This window comes from Bicyclus anynana, chromosome 14 (genome assembly GCF_947172395.1).
Source record: "Bicyclus anynana chromosome 14, ilBicAnyn1.1, whole genome shotgun sequence".
In the NCBI taxonomy this organism is placed as follows: Eukaryota; Metazoa; Arthropoda; class Insecta; order Lepidoptera; family Nymphalidae; genus Bicyclus; species Bicyclus anynana.
In genome coordinates, this window is record NC_069096.1 from 132,763 (window position 1) to 149,241 (window position 16,479).

The following is a 16,479-nucleotide window of genomic DNA, read 5'->3' on the forward strand; positions in this document are numbered from 1 at the left end:
TGAAAACGAGATCTCTTAATCCCGCGAGCGAGGGAGTGTTTTGTAGATTGGTACGTGTTTGTTCGTACGAGCACCTCATTATGACAAATTATGAAGGTAAGAGGCCGAGGTAGGGGGGAGGGTGGAGGGATAATTACTGCAGCTCTCATTAGCAGCCGCGGACGGACAAACACATTTCATTATAGCTCTCCCGGGCCAAGGGCCGCGTCGCGCACGACGACCGCTTCCGCCGAGGACTTTCAATGAAGAATATAAGCTGTGTTTATTTATAGATATGAGTAATATTCCCTTTTTAATTCAATATAATAACGTCGATGTGTTAACTTTATACACCGCTTGGGTGTTAGGTTTTCATTACGGAATTTCTTGATTCGATCGCCGCGCTCAAAGATAAAAGCTATGCAAAAGCTTAAAAAAATATACGCGTCGAATTGAGAACCTCCTCCATTTTTTTTGAAGTCGGTTAAAAAGATTCAAAAACCAAATGACTTTGGAGACTTCTTCTTTTAACTTCGACTTGAAAAAGGAGGTGGTTCTCTAGTTTACCGGTATGTTTTTAAAATCTAATAAAACGGACATCTGTGGGTAACAACAATGAAGCCTGTCCCCCTCCTCGCCCTACCCCGCAGACGCTTGACACCGCTACAACCCAAAACATTAGCAACATTTTTATAACATTAAAGGCATGGTCACGGAGTCCTGTCGCCGGGCCTCGGACGCATCTGGACAGTGTCGGAGCCCTGGCCCGAGGACAGTCCGTGGCCCGAAGACGTATGCACCGCCACCGCACAAGTTTCTCTGCTCGTGTGGTGCGAGGAACGTGGAAATTAGTTTCGAACTAAATTAGGTTTCATCTGAACGTTCGCTGGTTAAGTTCGACTTCGGTACAGAAGTAGTAAAGTGGGAGGAGCCAAGGAGTTCACTTAAAATACCTTCGCCCAAGTGCCGGCGCGCTCTTTGATCCCATCCGTGGATTTGAGAGGCGCATTTGTCGGACCTCGTTACGTTTCAGTAAATGTAACAAACGAAAAGTCGACTGACTGATATATTCGCGCAGCTAAAACTACTGAAGTTAGAAAAGACGGTAGTTTTCTTTTGTGAATTAAAGACCTTCTACGAACGGATATGTGGAAATTTTAGCAGACTCAGAGTGATTAGAACTTTCACAAAAGATTATTTTAAGCTAGTCGGTCAGGACAAGCCGCGCGGACGAACCGCAGGCGTCTGCTAGTTATGGATTATTGATACTACGATTGTTTCCTCAGTGGCAAACTATTTTTGCCACTAAAATGAACCGCTCAGCTCTGCTATTGTAGGTCCCCAGATGATGTCCTACATTTTCTTTCGAAAAATGATGTAGTGAACAATTTCCATAACATTGTGAAGTATACATGTTTGACAGGAGCTTATTGTAGCGCGACTTTGACGTAGTCACGAAATCTTTGTGACATCGTTTGTGACAATCTCACACGAGTGTCTGTCGTCAGCCAGCGGCTCGTTCATATGTCATCGTTACAACACGCGACGCTGACAACGCTGAAATATTAAATTGTCTTCTTTATACACTTCGCAAATGTTCACCGGCGACACCCGGCGACACCCGGCGACACCCGGCGCCTGTCAAAGGTCCGTCGCGGAGGCGGGAGATGAGCCATTAATATTAATGCGGCACTCGAGTGTTTATCGCGTCGTCCGGGCCCCGGCGTCACCGGCGTCACGGGCGTCACCGGCGTCACCGACGTCACCGGCGTCACCGGCGTCACCGGCGTCACCGGCGCGGAGTCCGCGCAGTCAATATTGCTGCTCGGACATTTATGGTTCCGTAAGTCATTATTGACTGTTATAGACCTGAGGGACCCAGACAATAATAAAATTTACCGAAACATCAACCCACATTCGGAACAGTGAGTATAGAGTAGTGATCAGTAATTGATTCATGTTTCTATTGACTGCGACAAGCGGACGGATCCAAGCGCCAAAGCAACCACAGAATAGCTTCTACTTGAGTCGTTCCAGAGAGAGAGAAGAGAGCCGGGAAATGTTTGCTCTAAAATTAAGATAATGATAAACTCCTTCCAAAAGTATTTCAATTTCAAATTATTTCAATATAGTCTATATTTTTTAGAAATTAACGAAGATAGGTTATGAATAGCTGGTTCTATAGAGGACTTGGTTCTACAGAGAACTTCTCTTTGCAATGTTTCACAGATTGAAATAAAATATTTCTGTAACAGCTGTCGACCTACCAAACTACCTACTCACTGCGAACACCACTCTCAGGCAATTTATTTTATCATTCTCTCTCTAGATTGAAATATTCATCAATACGGAATTATTCATAATGTACTTCATTCATTAATTGTTGATTATACTCCCTCTCGTTCGAATCCAATATTGTATTCTAATATTGGAAATATTACTGCTTTATTTTCTTTCTTTTATTGTAGTTTAACATATTCTATTTTATAATAATTCACGTTTAGCACATACACTATCTTTGACGTATGCTAGTTGACATACTATGCGAAATTGAAATTCTATGTAACAAATGTCATCCGGTGCTCAGTGGTGATTGTCATACAGTATGCAGATGACATTTTAGATAGATTCGATGTTTACTTTAATAGATTGATAATAAAGACCAAAACAGTGAATAGGTCAGCTGGTCAGTAAAAGCTAATTAAAACGTGCTCATAATTAGCGTTGACGTAACATTGTCATAGCCGTAACCGCCCGATGGCCGCCCGGTTGGGCTTTTCTGTAAGGACTTCCAAACGCCACGGACGTAGAATTTAATTTGAAAATGTTTTGCTCGTATATGAAGCAATCGCTGTCTGTACGTCGCTGGGCACGAATTCCGTGTCTTATTCCGATCAGTTTTCCATTTCAGAACACATGTGTTTATACACAACATGTGTTGCCCATGTGTGCCCAACCCAGTGACCCGCACTAGCGGGGAGGTTATATTTTCCTCATTTTTAATCCTTTTTGTCCGTGCGTCCTCATTTGGTATTCTATTCTGCCTGTAGGTTTGTTTACGTTGTAACCCATCCATCATTAGCATAATGAAATTATTAAGCTCATTTTTATGTATTATACAACGCATGTATAATTAAAAATATTAACTTTTTATACAAATATTGTACAAAAACCTATTCTAAGGAAACAGTATCGCAATCGGTTCCGTCACACAAACCACCGACAGACAAACATATCGTCGGGTCCGTCGCGGCGCCGAGGGAGCGGCTCGAACAACTCCCAACACAACTTAACGAAATATTCACTTTTGGAAGCCGAGGAAAGTATCTCGAAAGTATCGCGAGCGGTCCTTTGACAAAGAATCCGCCGCTAACACAACTTTGGTAATTTTTGTGTCAACTTTGAGCCAAGTTTTTATTCGGTTTTATACGCGTTAGTATTCTTTCTTGTACGCTGTGAACCCATTGTTTTATTGTTCAAGTAATGCGCAACAAGTACTTACAGGCAGTGATTAGCTGGAGCCAGTCGCAGCTCTGCTGACGCGGCATGACCCCGGCGACGCGCCCAGCGGTGGGCGGCGACTGTGGACTTACCGACGATCATTTCTATGGTCATATTATTAGGTTTATTATAGTTCGTTTTAATTAGAACACATATTTTAAAATTAAAAGTTAGAGCAAGAAGTTTTGTTAGTAGGCCTACTTCGTCGTCTTCGTCGGTGTCAAACTTGTGTGATGTTGATTTTAGTCGTTACTGAAACAACCACATGAAAGAATAAAGAATGTCTGCAAAACAAAAATCTTTATGATAGATACGCCTTGAATTAACAGATCACCGGCTTAGCACCTCCTTCAAAGTGATCAGTAGGTAGAAAATAATATACTTAATGTTGTTTTTCGCTTTTTAGAACTCGGTTGTAATTTTTTTCAATATTGAATGCCAATGAATATACTTATGTATAATACTGTACACCTTGTAACTAACTGCGTGAAATAAATCGTTAACTAAACAGCGAGTCGTTCGTATGCAGATGTGCCGGTCGCCGGCACACGTGGAGGTGGAGCCTTTAAACAAATTGCAAACAAAAGCAGAGCAAACAACGCGCTCGGCAAAGCCACAACTGATTGCTTTGTGTTCGACCGAATAAAATATAAAATGTACAGTTTGTGTCGCTTGTGTGCTGTGTTGTTTGTGTTGTGTTGTCGCCGATCGCGCCAGTAAGCTGCACGCGACGCGGCAATAAAACAATAAGTCTCAGCGAAACGATTCTCTTATATCCCGGAGATTTGCTCAAAGCCTTCTGTTCGCTACGCCGGAGGCACACTTCGTTGTTCCTACGCTGTGCTGTAGGTACCCGCTAGACTAGCAATGTCTCGCAGCTATACTAGTCGTTAGTGATGACGTTCACTCATCTCGTCAGCGGCTAGCGCGATACTAATTTACAAATCAGAATTTGATTGCCAATTTGGAAATACACAATTTCTTAATAAGTGGAACTAAGTTGGCTCTGCGCCGAACTAATTAGATTTCGACGTGATAGCGGTTAGAATCTGTTCAATTTCATTCATCAATTGAAACGGGTACCGAAACTATAATAAATACACTGTTCGTGAACAGACAAACTGCATTGTCTATTTATAATCTATTAGTGTGTTCACATAATTATAAATAGAACAAAAGTTATATTGAGTTTAGTCTGGCTCTTAACGATGGAACAACTGAGGCTCACAAACCGCCGTACAGACGTACACACACCGTAGGGCCGTACCACCGGATGAACTTCGCTCACTGCAGCCACGCGCTAGTTCGTAACTTCCGTCGTCTGCGGATGCAGCTACAAACGGCTGTGACGCTCCGACGCGTGCTGTTCGCTCCACTGCTCCACTACCACTCCAGTGCTCCAGTGACCAGTCGCGCCGCAGCGCCGTCACAGCTGCAAGCTGCGACGCGCGACTTAGTCGCGGCGACGAAATTCATAATAAATCTTGTAAAAGATGGCAAGAACGTCAATGTTTTCATTGTCTTTTTCATCTTTATTTATGTCCTAAACTCCCCTATATAATACAGAAACGCATATACTGCTGACTTTGTGACTCGTAATGGAATGAAGTCTCAGGTTAAAGCCGGTTCACACGATTCCGTTAAATCAAATCGTGCGGAATTTACTGATATAATTTATACTGTCAATTTTTTTTCTTGCTTTTTAGTCTTATGTGGCTTAGTGTGCAAAATTAACGCGTCAACCCATAGCACAGGTTAGTTAGCTATATCGCTAGCTAGCTAGTATTCATCGTCATTTGACTGATTTGAAACAACATAAATGTTGCTTGAAAATAGACTTAACTAGTAGGTAGTATATCTAGTATATCTCATTATAATAAAAAGAACCTCAATACTCTAAACAAAGTAAACTACTTTTATGTGTAATTCAGCAATAAATACAAAGTTGTACCAAAACATCGCCATGGAACACCGCTGTAACGATGTGAACCGGCCTTAGCGATAATGCGAGAAAGGGTGAAGGCGCCCCGCGCTCCGCCGCCGAGATGGTCGTTTTATCGGCGTCGTAACTGTAAAGTGTGCCGCGAGTCGGAGCGACGCTCACATAAACCTCAACAAAAACCTTCAGATGAATTCTCCCGAGCAAGATGACTGTAGATTCTGTTCTCTACAAATTAACTTAGTTTTTCTAATTGTGCGTATCGACTGACTTCCTTCGATCTACCAGCATTCTCTCTTAGGACGCCCTCTTACAACAGCGAACGGTTACTGTCGCAGGCTGCGCGTTACGTTAGTTTAACACACGAGTGGCTGCTCCCCGTGCAAAGTGAATTAAGGCTTGTTACAAAATTATATATGCTGGAATAACGACCCCACACGAAAGCGCACTGTCTGACCACATCAAGGAATTCGCTGGATGCAGGCGGCTCAGGACCGTGATGTTTGGAAGTCCGTACGAAAGGCCTATGTCCTGCAGTGGACGTCCATCGGCTGTTGTGATGTTGATGATGATGAAATTATAAACGCATGAAAGAAAAAGAAAACAAAAGTACTTATTTTATCATCAAAGCATCTTATAAAATGTATACAAGTGTGTTTACACTTGTGAATGAGCGCAGACTGTCGGGTGCGCCATGCGCTGTCAAATTATGGCGCTGTTTCCATACAAGTTTGAACGCCTATTTAATTTATTTGTCTCAAAAACAGTTAAATGTCTGCCTACTTATCTATTATATGTATATTTTCACACTTTGATTACTCATTCATCTGTTTCAGTTATTTTTAGCACGCCGCGAACAAATAATATACACAAGAGAAAAGCCACCGATTCTTTGTAAATTGGATAAAATGGCCAAAAACTTAAATAAAATTCATCATTTTACTTATAATCTTTCCAAAGAGATGATCTCACTCAATAAAACACCCACTTAATAACATACGCTAGGAAATGAAAACTCCCTCCTTTCTGAGAAGTAGTTTAATATAACATTTGACAAAAACGGCTCCCGCTCGCTGCAGGCGCGAGGGCGGAGACGCGACGCAATAAGCACGCGACAGGGAAAGGGTGCCGCGTGCAGCGCCGAGTACAGACACAGGGGCCGCACACTCAAACGAGACTTTTGAATTGCAAATGAGCGATCGTGCGGTGGAACCGAATGCATACATTTGCGCTACTTCACAACTTCCAAGAGCTGGAGCTTAATGAATGCTGGTTATATAATCGAAGGTTTTCAGGGATTAAAAACGGAGCAAATTTACAAAGTGCGAACGTTTGCCTGAACAACACGTCTCGTCGGTCGAGGTTTGTGTATCTAGAGCTGACGCTCATTTTGGGTGTTTGCGCAAGATATGTAGGTACACCGCGCGCACGAGTCGGTGCTGTGTCCACTTTCGCTAACGGTACGGAACCAGATTAGTGATAACAAAGTTGATTTTATAGCATAGTGATTAAAACTTTTATTCGGCCTTTTCTCTTTTAAAATGAATAGTTTTCCACAATTATTTCATCTATCTTTAACACATGCAAGTTAAGGAGTTTAGAATTTGTAAAATACAAAGACAATATAGATCACTAGCTAACACGCGGTTATTCTAATATACAAGTCACTCTGTCTTCGCTAAATTAAAATGTATCGTGATAAATGATGATGACATCATTTGACTGTTTCCCACAAACCGACGGCGCAACTGCAAGTACTCGACAGCACTAATTGAACACAAATAGCTAATAGCAGAAGCCGCAGTTCACACTCACAATGAATATAATAAACTCTGGGGTCGGTCCAGTGCTCGACTGCTCGACTTGTGGCTTCGGCCTTTGTCTGTCGAGGTGCTGCGCTATGGAGATGAGCCCCCGCCCCGCGCCCCCCGCCCCGCGCATCAGAGAGCGAACTTAATCGGTCCCACTTGCCGATCCATTAAGGTCTAAGATCCGACATTAGAAGTAGGTATATAGGTACAGGAAATCGTACTAATTCGTTATTGTTTGTCAAAGAGTCAAAAACGATTACCGTTTTTGACTCTTTGACAGCTTTGAAGTTAGCTACGAGTAGCGCAACTTCGAAAGTGTTCAAGAAATAACACGAAGTGTGACTCCTCGCCGGCGGCGGTGACCCGCGCCAGCCGCGTCTGCCCAGCAGCTACACTGACGGTGTACATTAAACAAGCGAATCCTTTATTAATATTAAAACTTCACTCATTATAATTTTGCGGAGAAAAGGTTGTTTGAGAAATAAAACGGTACGAGAGACGGGGGCGGAGGGTGCGGGGGGGTTGTTTACTTTTAATTATTTTCCATTCGCTCCATTACCGCGCGGAGACAGGCTTCATTTGACATTTATCTTATTTCATCTTAATTTGCAGTGTCGGTTCCTTGATATTAAATAACAAATTAATATTTTAACATAAACATGAGGTACTTATTTAGAACAAACATGTACATAAATGTTCTATCAGTTAGCACCATAGGGTCCACTAACACAATATAAGTAGTTCCAAACTCTATTGGGTTTATCTTGTCTAATTTCGAAGCACCTTCCGACTCTACCATAAAACCAAGTGATATTTTTGCAGGTCACGCAAGTATATCAAATCTGAATACGATCGAGCGTCAGCAAGTACTCGTCATTGTAACTCAGCTTCCATTCATTGACCCGCACACAAAAGGGCGAGTTACATAAAACCCTGTAATGGTTGCGGCACTCCGCTGAAGGGCAGAGGGCCGCTCTCATCAGAGAGAATGAATCGCTTACTTCCAAACCACAACAATAATCGTCCTCCTCAAATTAAAAAAGGTTTTTATTCATTCATTCATTCAACAGCGAACATCAAATACTCCAGTGCAATCTTATAGTACCTACTATAGTTTGTAAATGAATATATGGCGGACAACACAAATTATAGTCTTATAAACTAAACATATTTTTTGTACAAAAAATTTCATTTAGTCGTACTGTCCAGTGAGATCACAAACTGACACTATAGGAGACCTGAAGCCGGACTACTGAATGCTCTCTTTATGGGAATTTATCTACATTAACTTTTCAGTTTCTGATTTCTACGAAGAATTAGAAAATACAATGACCACGAAAGAAGAAACGAAAAAAAAAACATTGATGAAGGTAATTTTTCGTTCTCAATTGACGATAACAGTAATTTATCCTCAAATTATCGACAAGTAGCGTCTATAACAATTCGTTTCAAACAACATCCTCTGCAAGTAGGCTAAAACGCCGCAATGCTCGGTAATGTAGATAATATGCAAATGGAAGCAGTATTGGTTCAGCTCAGCGCTCCACAAACAGCGAGACGGAACCAAACGAGAGTTGATCCGATCTGCGGCACGTTTCCACTGACAAAGAACGTACAGCTGAATAAGCGGCCTGTGCTCAGTGTCACGTGAACAGTCCTACCAGTCGGCGCGGTCGGATGCAGGCCGACGACACTTCGGCTGAGTCGCCGGAGAGTAAGCTTCAGACAATTAACAACGTAGCGCGAAAATGAGCAAAATACTGCAAGGAAATTCACTAAAAACTTTACGAAAACTAATCGCACACAGCGAATTGTAAATTATTACTGTCTGTCAATTTAATAATTCATAAACTAATTAAAAGATCGTCGTTTCCGATTACTGAGATTAAGATTTACAGTTTCGTTTAAGTTGGGAAGCCTCGGTATCTAAATTCGGGGCTCCTTTACGTTTAACAACTGCATGATAACATTTTCTAGATCGGCTGTAATAAGCTTCATATGTGATACCCGACCGTTAAACGTACCGCTGCATTCAGAATAATCTCGTTCAACATCAGATAAAACGAGGCAATAATATAAAATCAACAAAACCTAACTTGTTACGTGAATAAACTTAAGAGTATGAAAAAATTAATTTGGATTTATTGAATAATATTTTGTTCATATGGATTCGAGGCCCGAAAAATATTAGGGCTTACATAAAGTTTACATGGGCTTTACCTTCAACTAAATAGATATTTTGTCTTTTGACAAGGCTTAGTAAAACCGTAGAAAATATATGTACAAAGTTTTTGTTGTTGATTAGAAGAAGCTGTCATTCTGCATTCGTCATATTGTACAACTAAATTTTTGTTTGTTTCTTTAGTCGTCGCTAAGGAATGGAATCCGCGGGTAGAATAATTTAAGTTCAAAGCAAACTTTCGTTTGACATCGGACATGGGACGAAAGGAATTTATTGAAATCGGAAATTGTCAAATTCCGCGTTTTCTCTATTGAGCGAAGACAACAGGGTTCTTAAATAAGTGCGCTCATAAATGAACTATAGGTCCATATTCCGGTATGCAGTCAAAAGTAGGTTCAAGTCCTCGGTCGGGCTGTGACATATTGAACTTTTCTCTTTCTAGGAAATCCCAGTAATCGCCGCCGTGCCACGGAGAGCAAGCTTATACGATCGGCGGTCGACGACATACAGTAACACCTGACACTGATTACTGGCTGAAATATTATCACTCTCAGAGAAAAAAGAAGAAGAAGAGCTAGATGAGCTCCAAATTGCCTCATCTATAAGTGGCTTGATCTTCAATTAAAATATGAAAAGAGGTATATTTAATGCAAACTACGACGCAACAAGTGGCACCGGCTGGCAGGCGCGACTCGCACCGGCTGGCAGGCGCGACTCGCACCGGCTGGCAGGCGCGACTCGCACCGGCTGGCAGGCGCGACTCGCACGACCTGCTACAAGCTTACGAGTTTCGATCATAAATTCATTCTATTAGGTTTCGAAAGACTAAAGTATTTTATAATAAATATTTGATTTGATTTTAAATATTTACAGAACTTTAACATACCGTGTGCAAGAGAGCATCGCAAACGTATCACAAAGATAAAAATAGATGAGTTTTTACAACTTACATAACCTAATTCTAAGAATAATCTACCGCACAAGATGTAAATTATAACATATCATATTAACTATGCTCTGCGGTTTTAGTCGAGTAGAGAAAATAAAGGAGAACATCTCTACTAATATTAAAAATAAAATAGGTATATATTTTTATTATAGAGATGTTGATGTATACTGTGTAAAGACTCTAGACTAACCACTAGCTAGTCACCTGGAGTAACTTATCGACGTATCGATCGTACGAGTATCTGGTACGATCTGGCCACTTTATTTTGTTTTATATTATATATGTAATATGCATATTATGAAACTCAGCCTTGACCTTATCGCTGGCTTCCATCATACACGATTATTAAAGCAAATCCAACTGAAAAATGTAATACGTACATTATTTACTTATATAACTACTCGTATGTCTCAGAACTGTCTATACGCCTTAAGCCCTCATTCGTACGAGAGCTTTTTAACCGACGTTAAAAAAGCATTCAAATACAACCAATGCATTCCCAAGTAACATGTCCTTACAACAACGTTTTTAAAACGCGACGCTTTTTTTCGAGCAGTGTTGCATTTTCAATTTTGGACGTTGGAAATACCTTCATTTAACTTCATACTATATTTGAAACTAAAACTGTCGTGCGAATGAGGGCTTAGGATCAGCGACTCCCACAAATATAGACGAGGCCGACGGTCTAAAATTCAAAATCAATTTCATTCAATACTACATTTAATATTTAAGCATATAATGTAGAAATGAAGTGTTAAACACTACAAAGGTGGATGAGGTGTTAAAACATTTTCTCAAATTAATATATCAACACTCTGGGCGAAATCCTCACAACAACAGACATTAATTCCACGCAAATGAGGCTCCGGAGGTGTATTTAATAAAAGCTTGAGAGGAAGGGGCGGCGGCTGTGGGGGGGAGGGGGTCTAAACAATGTGCGAGATTAACGGCGACGTTATTAGAAAAGTTTCTGCGTCGCCGCGGTGCAGCGAGCAGGTCCGGCGCTCCTGCAGCGGACATGCAGGTTGCAGACAAGACACTGCGCGCGTAGAACTAGTTCTATAATCTGCAGCAAGCCCGCCCACTTGTTGTCTCTCACGATACTCGGTGTGATCTTGTTCTGTATGGATAGACCTTACCCTATAGCTCTACCTCATGTTTTACTTTTAATCAAGTAGTTTTTATAGATAATTGAATAAAACACAAACCTATTTATTTTTCAATCGTCTTATAGTCGACTTTTATATTATTCAAAACTATTGAACGGACTTTTATGTCGCTTAGATCCACGGAGAGATCAGGCTTAGTTCGGAACAATTTATTTGAATTTGATTAATTGAGGTAAACGTTATAATTTCATCTTATTTAGAACAAGACAAGGGCCACCATAACATAACGAACCGAAATCCGAGTTCGGACAAAAGCATAATGTAGGCAGCGTCCACAACAGAGCTTATCGTGATATCAGCGCTGCGGGAGGAGGGAAAATTGCTGACGATATACGAAAATATATATAGCGGAGGTAAGATCATAATTTTTTATCTTCGTTTAAAGAGCGGGGGAGTTATGTAATGAAAACGCTGGCTTCGGTTAATATTAGGTACAGTACGATGTTAACAGTTGTCTGAGACTGTGTTCAGGCATCCCCAAGTACACAGAATCAGAACGTACGTATACGAGTCTTTGTACATTACTTGTACATATGTTTTCTATGACATTGCTTACAATGCTCCTGGATAAAGTATCTTAATATTGTATAACAATTGTATAACAATTATAATAATACAGAGCTTATCCGTGGAGCGACCGCTGTGGTTGTATTTGCTAATATCAGTCATGTTCTCTGTGTTTTCGTAGTGTTATGCCTGCATACCTGCATACTCGGACACAGCAATGCTGCCAGTGAGCAAACATAAACGTGACAGTAGTGCTTGTCCGGACGATATAGTCACTCAGCTCCGAGTAGCTCTCATACTGAGACTCGAGCTCAGCGGTGAGCCGAATGTGGGTTAATAATGATGATGACGATGTTAATGACAACGACCGGTCGTGTCGGCTTAACATTCGGCACGGGGGCACAACACCACAAACGTTTACAAACTCCGCGGGATATGGTTTTATTACTGAAAATGTCTTTGAAGAAAGAAAAGCTTCATAGTCTAACCACTGGACCGACGAGGCAGTTCTTGTAGACTATCAGTATGAAAAAATTGGATTTTGTAATAAAATTATTCCTACCCTACAGATAACTTTACATAGTTGACTAGGCTTCCGGTCCCTTATCCCGCAATTTGTTTCAAAAACACGTCCCTAAAAAAGCAACCGCAGCGACCATCAAAAAGCGACCACGGGGCGGCACACATCAAAGCCTACATTCACACGACATTGTCCTGTACATGTTTCAGTATACCTTCGTCTGAACGTGAACGGTTCTATGACAACGTATATGCCACTATAAATTCCTCATTCCGTAGGTATACTGTGAAAAAACGTGTAGGACAATGTCTGTGAATCATGCGAGTGACGCGCTAGACGACACACGCGCACGTGCTCTGTGCTCACAGCTCACAGGGAACTGTGCTGTGATGCGCTGAGTGAGGTATTGTGCCGTATGTTACTTTTTGTTTTTTTTTTTATTCTTTACAAGTTAGCCCTTGACTACAATCACACCTGATGGTAAGTGATGATTCAGTCTAAGATGGAAGCGGGCTAACTTGTTAGGAGGAGGATGAAAATCCACACCCCTTTCGGTTTCTACACGACATCGAACCGGAACGCTAAATCGCTTGGCGGTACGTCTTTTATTAAATAACATTAAAAAATACAACTAATAATTTATTTGTTAATAAATAAAATTCGTCAATGATTGCGAACTACATACATATCTACATTATTTTGAACACTATAACTCTCCCCGTTGATGGAAGTATTAATAAGAAAGATTTTAATAATGGAAGACTAAATTGAACTGCGTTCTACCGCGCACTGTAAGGAGGAAGAATATACGCGCGTCACTATACGCAGATATCACGCGCTTACGGCAAACTACAAAACTAATTTGCTCATTACACATCACAACATAAAGTAATCAAGCAGTTACAAGTCGGTCGCAGCATCCAACACAATGGCTCCTCGTCTCCGCAGTTCCGCGAACGAGCCGTTTGCCGCTTGCCGCTTAGTATTCCGAGCGCGGCCACCAAACTGTACGCTTTAATTGTTAACCGCCGATGACTCCGCGAGGCCACGACCCCTAGGCTTCAGCCCATGGCTTCAAACCAAGCTACTCAAATCATTCGTTTATTTCAAATAGGCTTACATAATAGAATTTTTGAAAAGGTAAGCCCTTTTAGTTTGTTAGTCACATAAATAAATCTATATTATAGGTATTATTAAATTATATAAAAGCGAAAGGTTATACTGTACAAAGATAAAATTTGGCAACGTGGAAGTCTATAGACGTCCGCTAAGAACGAATTTTGCAAATAGACCAGGTTATGGAGGACTAAGGGCGGACAAAGACGCGTTCATTTATGAACGCTTCTGCCACCCGTTCCTCATTCAGTCCTCTCTGTCGTCAATTCGTCATATATCATTGTATAACGTGGGCGAGAAATTAACCGTATACGAATAATTATTTTTGTGTTAGTTAATGTTTACTTCCACTTGATTATGATTAGGTACTGTGGTTACATGCTATTTGTTATAGACGCTATGTTATACACGAATGCGAATCAAAATGTGCTATTAGTAATATCCTACAACGTTTATTGTGATCGTACACCGCTGACGCTGTCGCAGTCGCTGACGCAGACGCTCACTCTCCCAACGCAGAGCGAGTCCGCTGTGAGCGCGACTGCCCGCGACCTTCGGCCAGGCAATGAGTACCGACCATTAGCTGACAATTCGGCGGCTTGTAGCCTATAGTAAATAATATTAGTATGTAAAGTGGCCCGGCAAGTGTGAGCGACGAACGCGCGTACCTACTGAGGGTTTCGCGTATACAATAATATATTCCTGAAGATTTCATAAACTATGCACCGTTAGCTTTAGCGTTTTCTGTTCTGTGAAGTACCAGCAGTACCAACTACCAAGCGAAGTAACACCAAGTAAAAACTACGTAAAATTTTTCAAGATAAAATGATTAAATGGGCAGTAAGGTTTTAAATTCATAAATCTTGACTGACTTAACTTGACTGACAGAAGGACAGATAACGAAATGTCCAATTCGGGATTTTCTTTTTGAATTATTATAGAACTTTTCACTAAGCTTTTCAAATGCCTTCAGAATATTGTTGTTTAACTAATATTGTTATATCAATATAATACGAATAGCAACAACCCGGCTACCATTCCAGCATCTGCTACCTGCTTCTTACTCGCAACCTGTACTCATTATCTACTTTGTTTATTACATGAAAATTTCCTTAATTGATTGTTTTATAAAATAATCTCATAAAGATCCAAAACACTTTAGTTTTCTGTAGAGATGTCCTGGGTTCAATTCCCAGTTAGGGTAAATTAAGGAATTTATATTTTCCTATAAGGGCTCAGGTCGTTTAGTTGTAGACGTAAGCCGAGGGCGAGGCTCGTTACCGGCGAAGACGTACGACCTTCTGTATGAAGCCGCGAAGGAACTGTCAGAGGTAGTGATAGTACACTGTCCACCCTGAGAACTGAACTCCTTAGATTGGAGATGGAATTTTTCATTTCATACAATTTGTACTAATAGGGTTTACCTACCACGACAGCGAGCAGGGGCTAAAATAGAATGAAGTTGTACTTCCTATGAATACGTTATTCCAACGGTAGGGGAGATCACTACGAGCTAACTAAGAAAGTCAAGGGCTAACTTGTCACAAAATAAATGAATAATATCTAAATATTTACAATAATAAAGAAATGTTCCAATTATAAACATACAATGAATTTTCAGTACATATTATTTTGTAACTCTTGCAAGTGTGGTTTGCATCACATTGTCGGTCCAGTGAAGATTCCGTCATCATCTAAATTTTTTTGGGCATCGAAATATTTGTTTTTTGTCTACGGCACCCGAAAATATTATGTTATTCTAAGTAGGTAATCCATACATATTAATTTGAATATGAGTTTGTTTGAATGTTACACTTTCACGCCCAAGCCAGTACATTAAAAATTATTTCATTTATCATCAAGTAACAGATGCCATATTCAATCCCTGTCATTTCAAAAACTACGAGGGTAAAGCCGCGGGGCGTCCGCTATTATACTTAAATTCCAAAATACGCTACATGTATTGTTTCAGTATTGCAATGTTATATTAATTAGCAGAAAAATAATAGTTTCTTTTTCCAGAATTGAAGCTACTCCAACAAGTGGCCGTACTCATTCACAGTCGCTTCACTCACCGAGTCAACTGTTGCTTCCGGAGAGTTGGTCGGCGGCGAGTCACTCGTCCGTCGCGCGAGTCAATCGCGAGTCAGTCGCGAGTCAGGCGTGCGAGCCAGTGGCGCGCGCGGGCGGAGCGGCGGCGGAACCTCGACTGACGTACTGCTCTCTTGGCTCGGCTCCTGGTCATTGTTATACTTGATTTTATTTCATTATACTCAAGTTCAAGTACGATGTCATTTCCTATACACACGAGCAAATAAGAGCTCCTCACCTCACGGCGTAGGCAATGGGGCCTTACTCGTGACATCTCGGGTTACGTCCCTGCCCTTTGTACTATTAATAGCGTACCTACCGTTAAAACATTTTAGAATAGTTATGGCGGAAAAAGGAAATACCTATTGGTCTTTATAAAAAGGTAAAATTTAAAATATTATAGTTGTACCTAATACCTATACCTGTAAAGTAAATTCGCCGACAGGCAACTATTATTTCAACCTCTTTACGTGCAACCGATGCTACTAATTTCAATATACTTTTCAGTGACGACGATTGTAACTTACCCTGACACAGATATTCTAGTTTGGGAAAACGGTTTGATTTGATCGTAAGGTGTAACAGATGGGTTCGTGCGTGAAACTGATGAAACGTCAGTAAAGCCGAAATTAATAAATTAAATAAGTTACCGCGGTTTTTCAGTAAATATGTTTCTATGTCACAGGTCTCTCTTTAGATCACTGTAATTTTATAC

At 40.9% G+C, this 16,479-nt stretch overlaps 1 protein-coding gene across 1 annotated transcript in view; it reads right to left on the bottom strand.

Annotated features, from left to right (window-relative positions):
* The window catches only part of LOC112049839 (calcitonin receptor), a 71,719-nt gene extending 55,841 nt beyond the window's left edge, over positions 1-15,878 (bottom strand). The window contains exon 1 of the mRNA XM_052885407.1: positions 15,749-15,878. The gene's annotated coding sequence lies outside the window, so the exon portion shown is untranslated. The remainder of the gene's footprint in view (positions 1-15,748) is intronic.
* Positions 15,879-16,479: the final 601 nt, after the last annotated feature.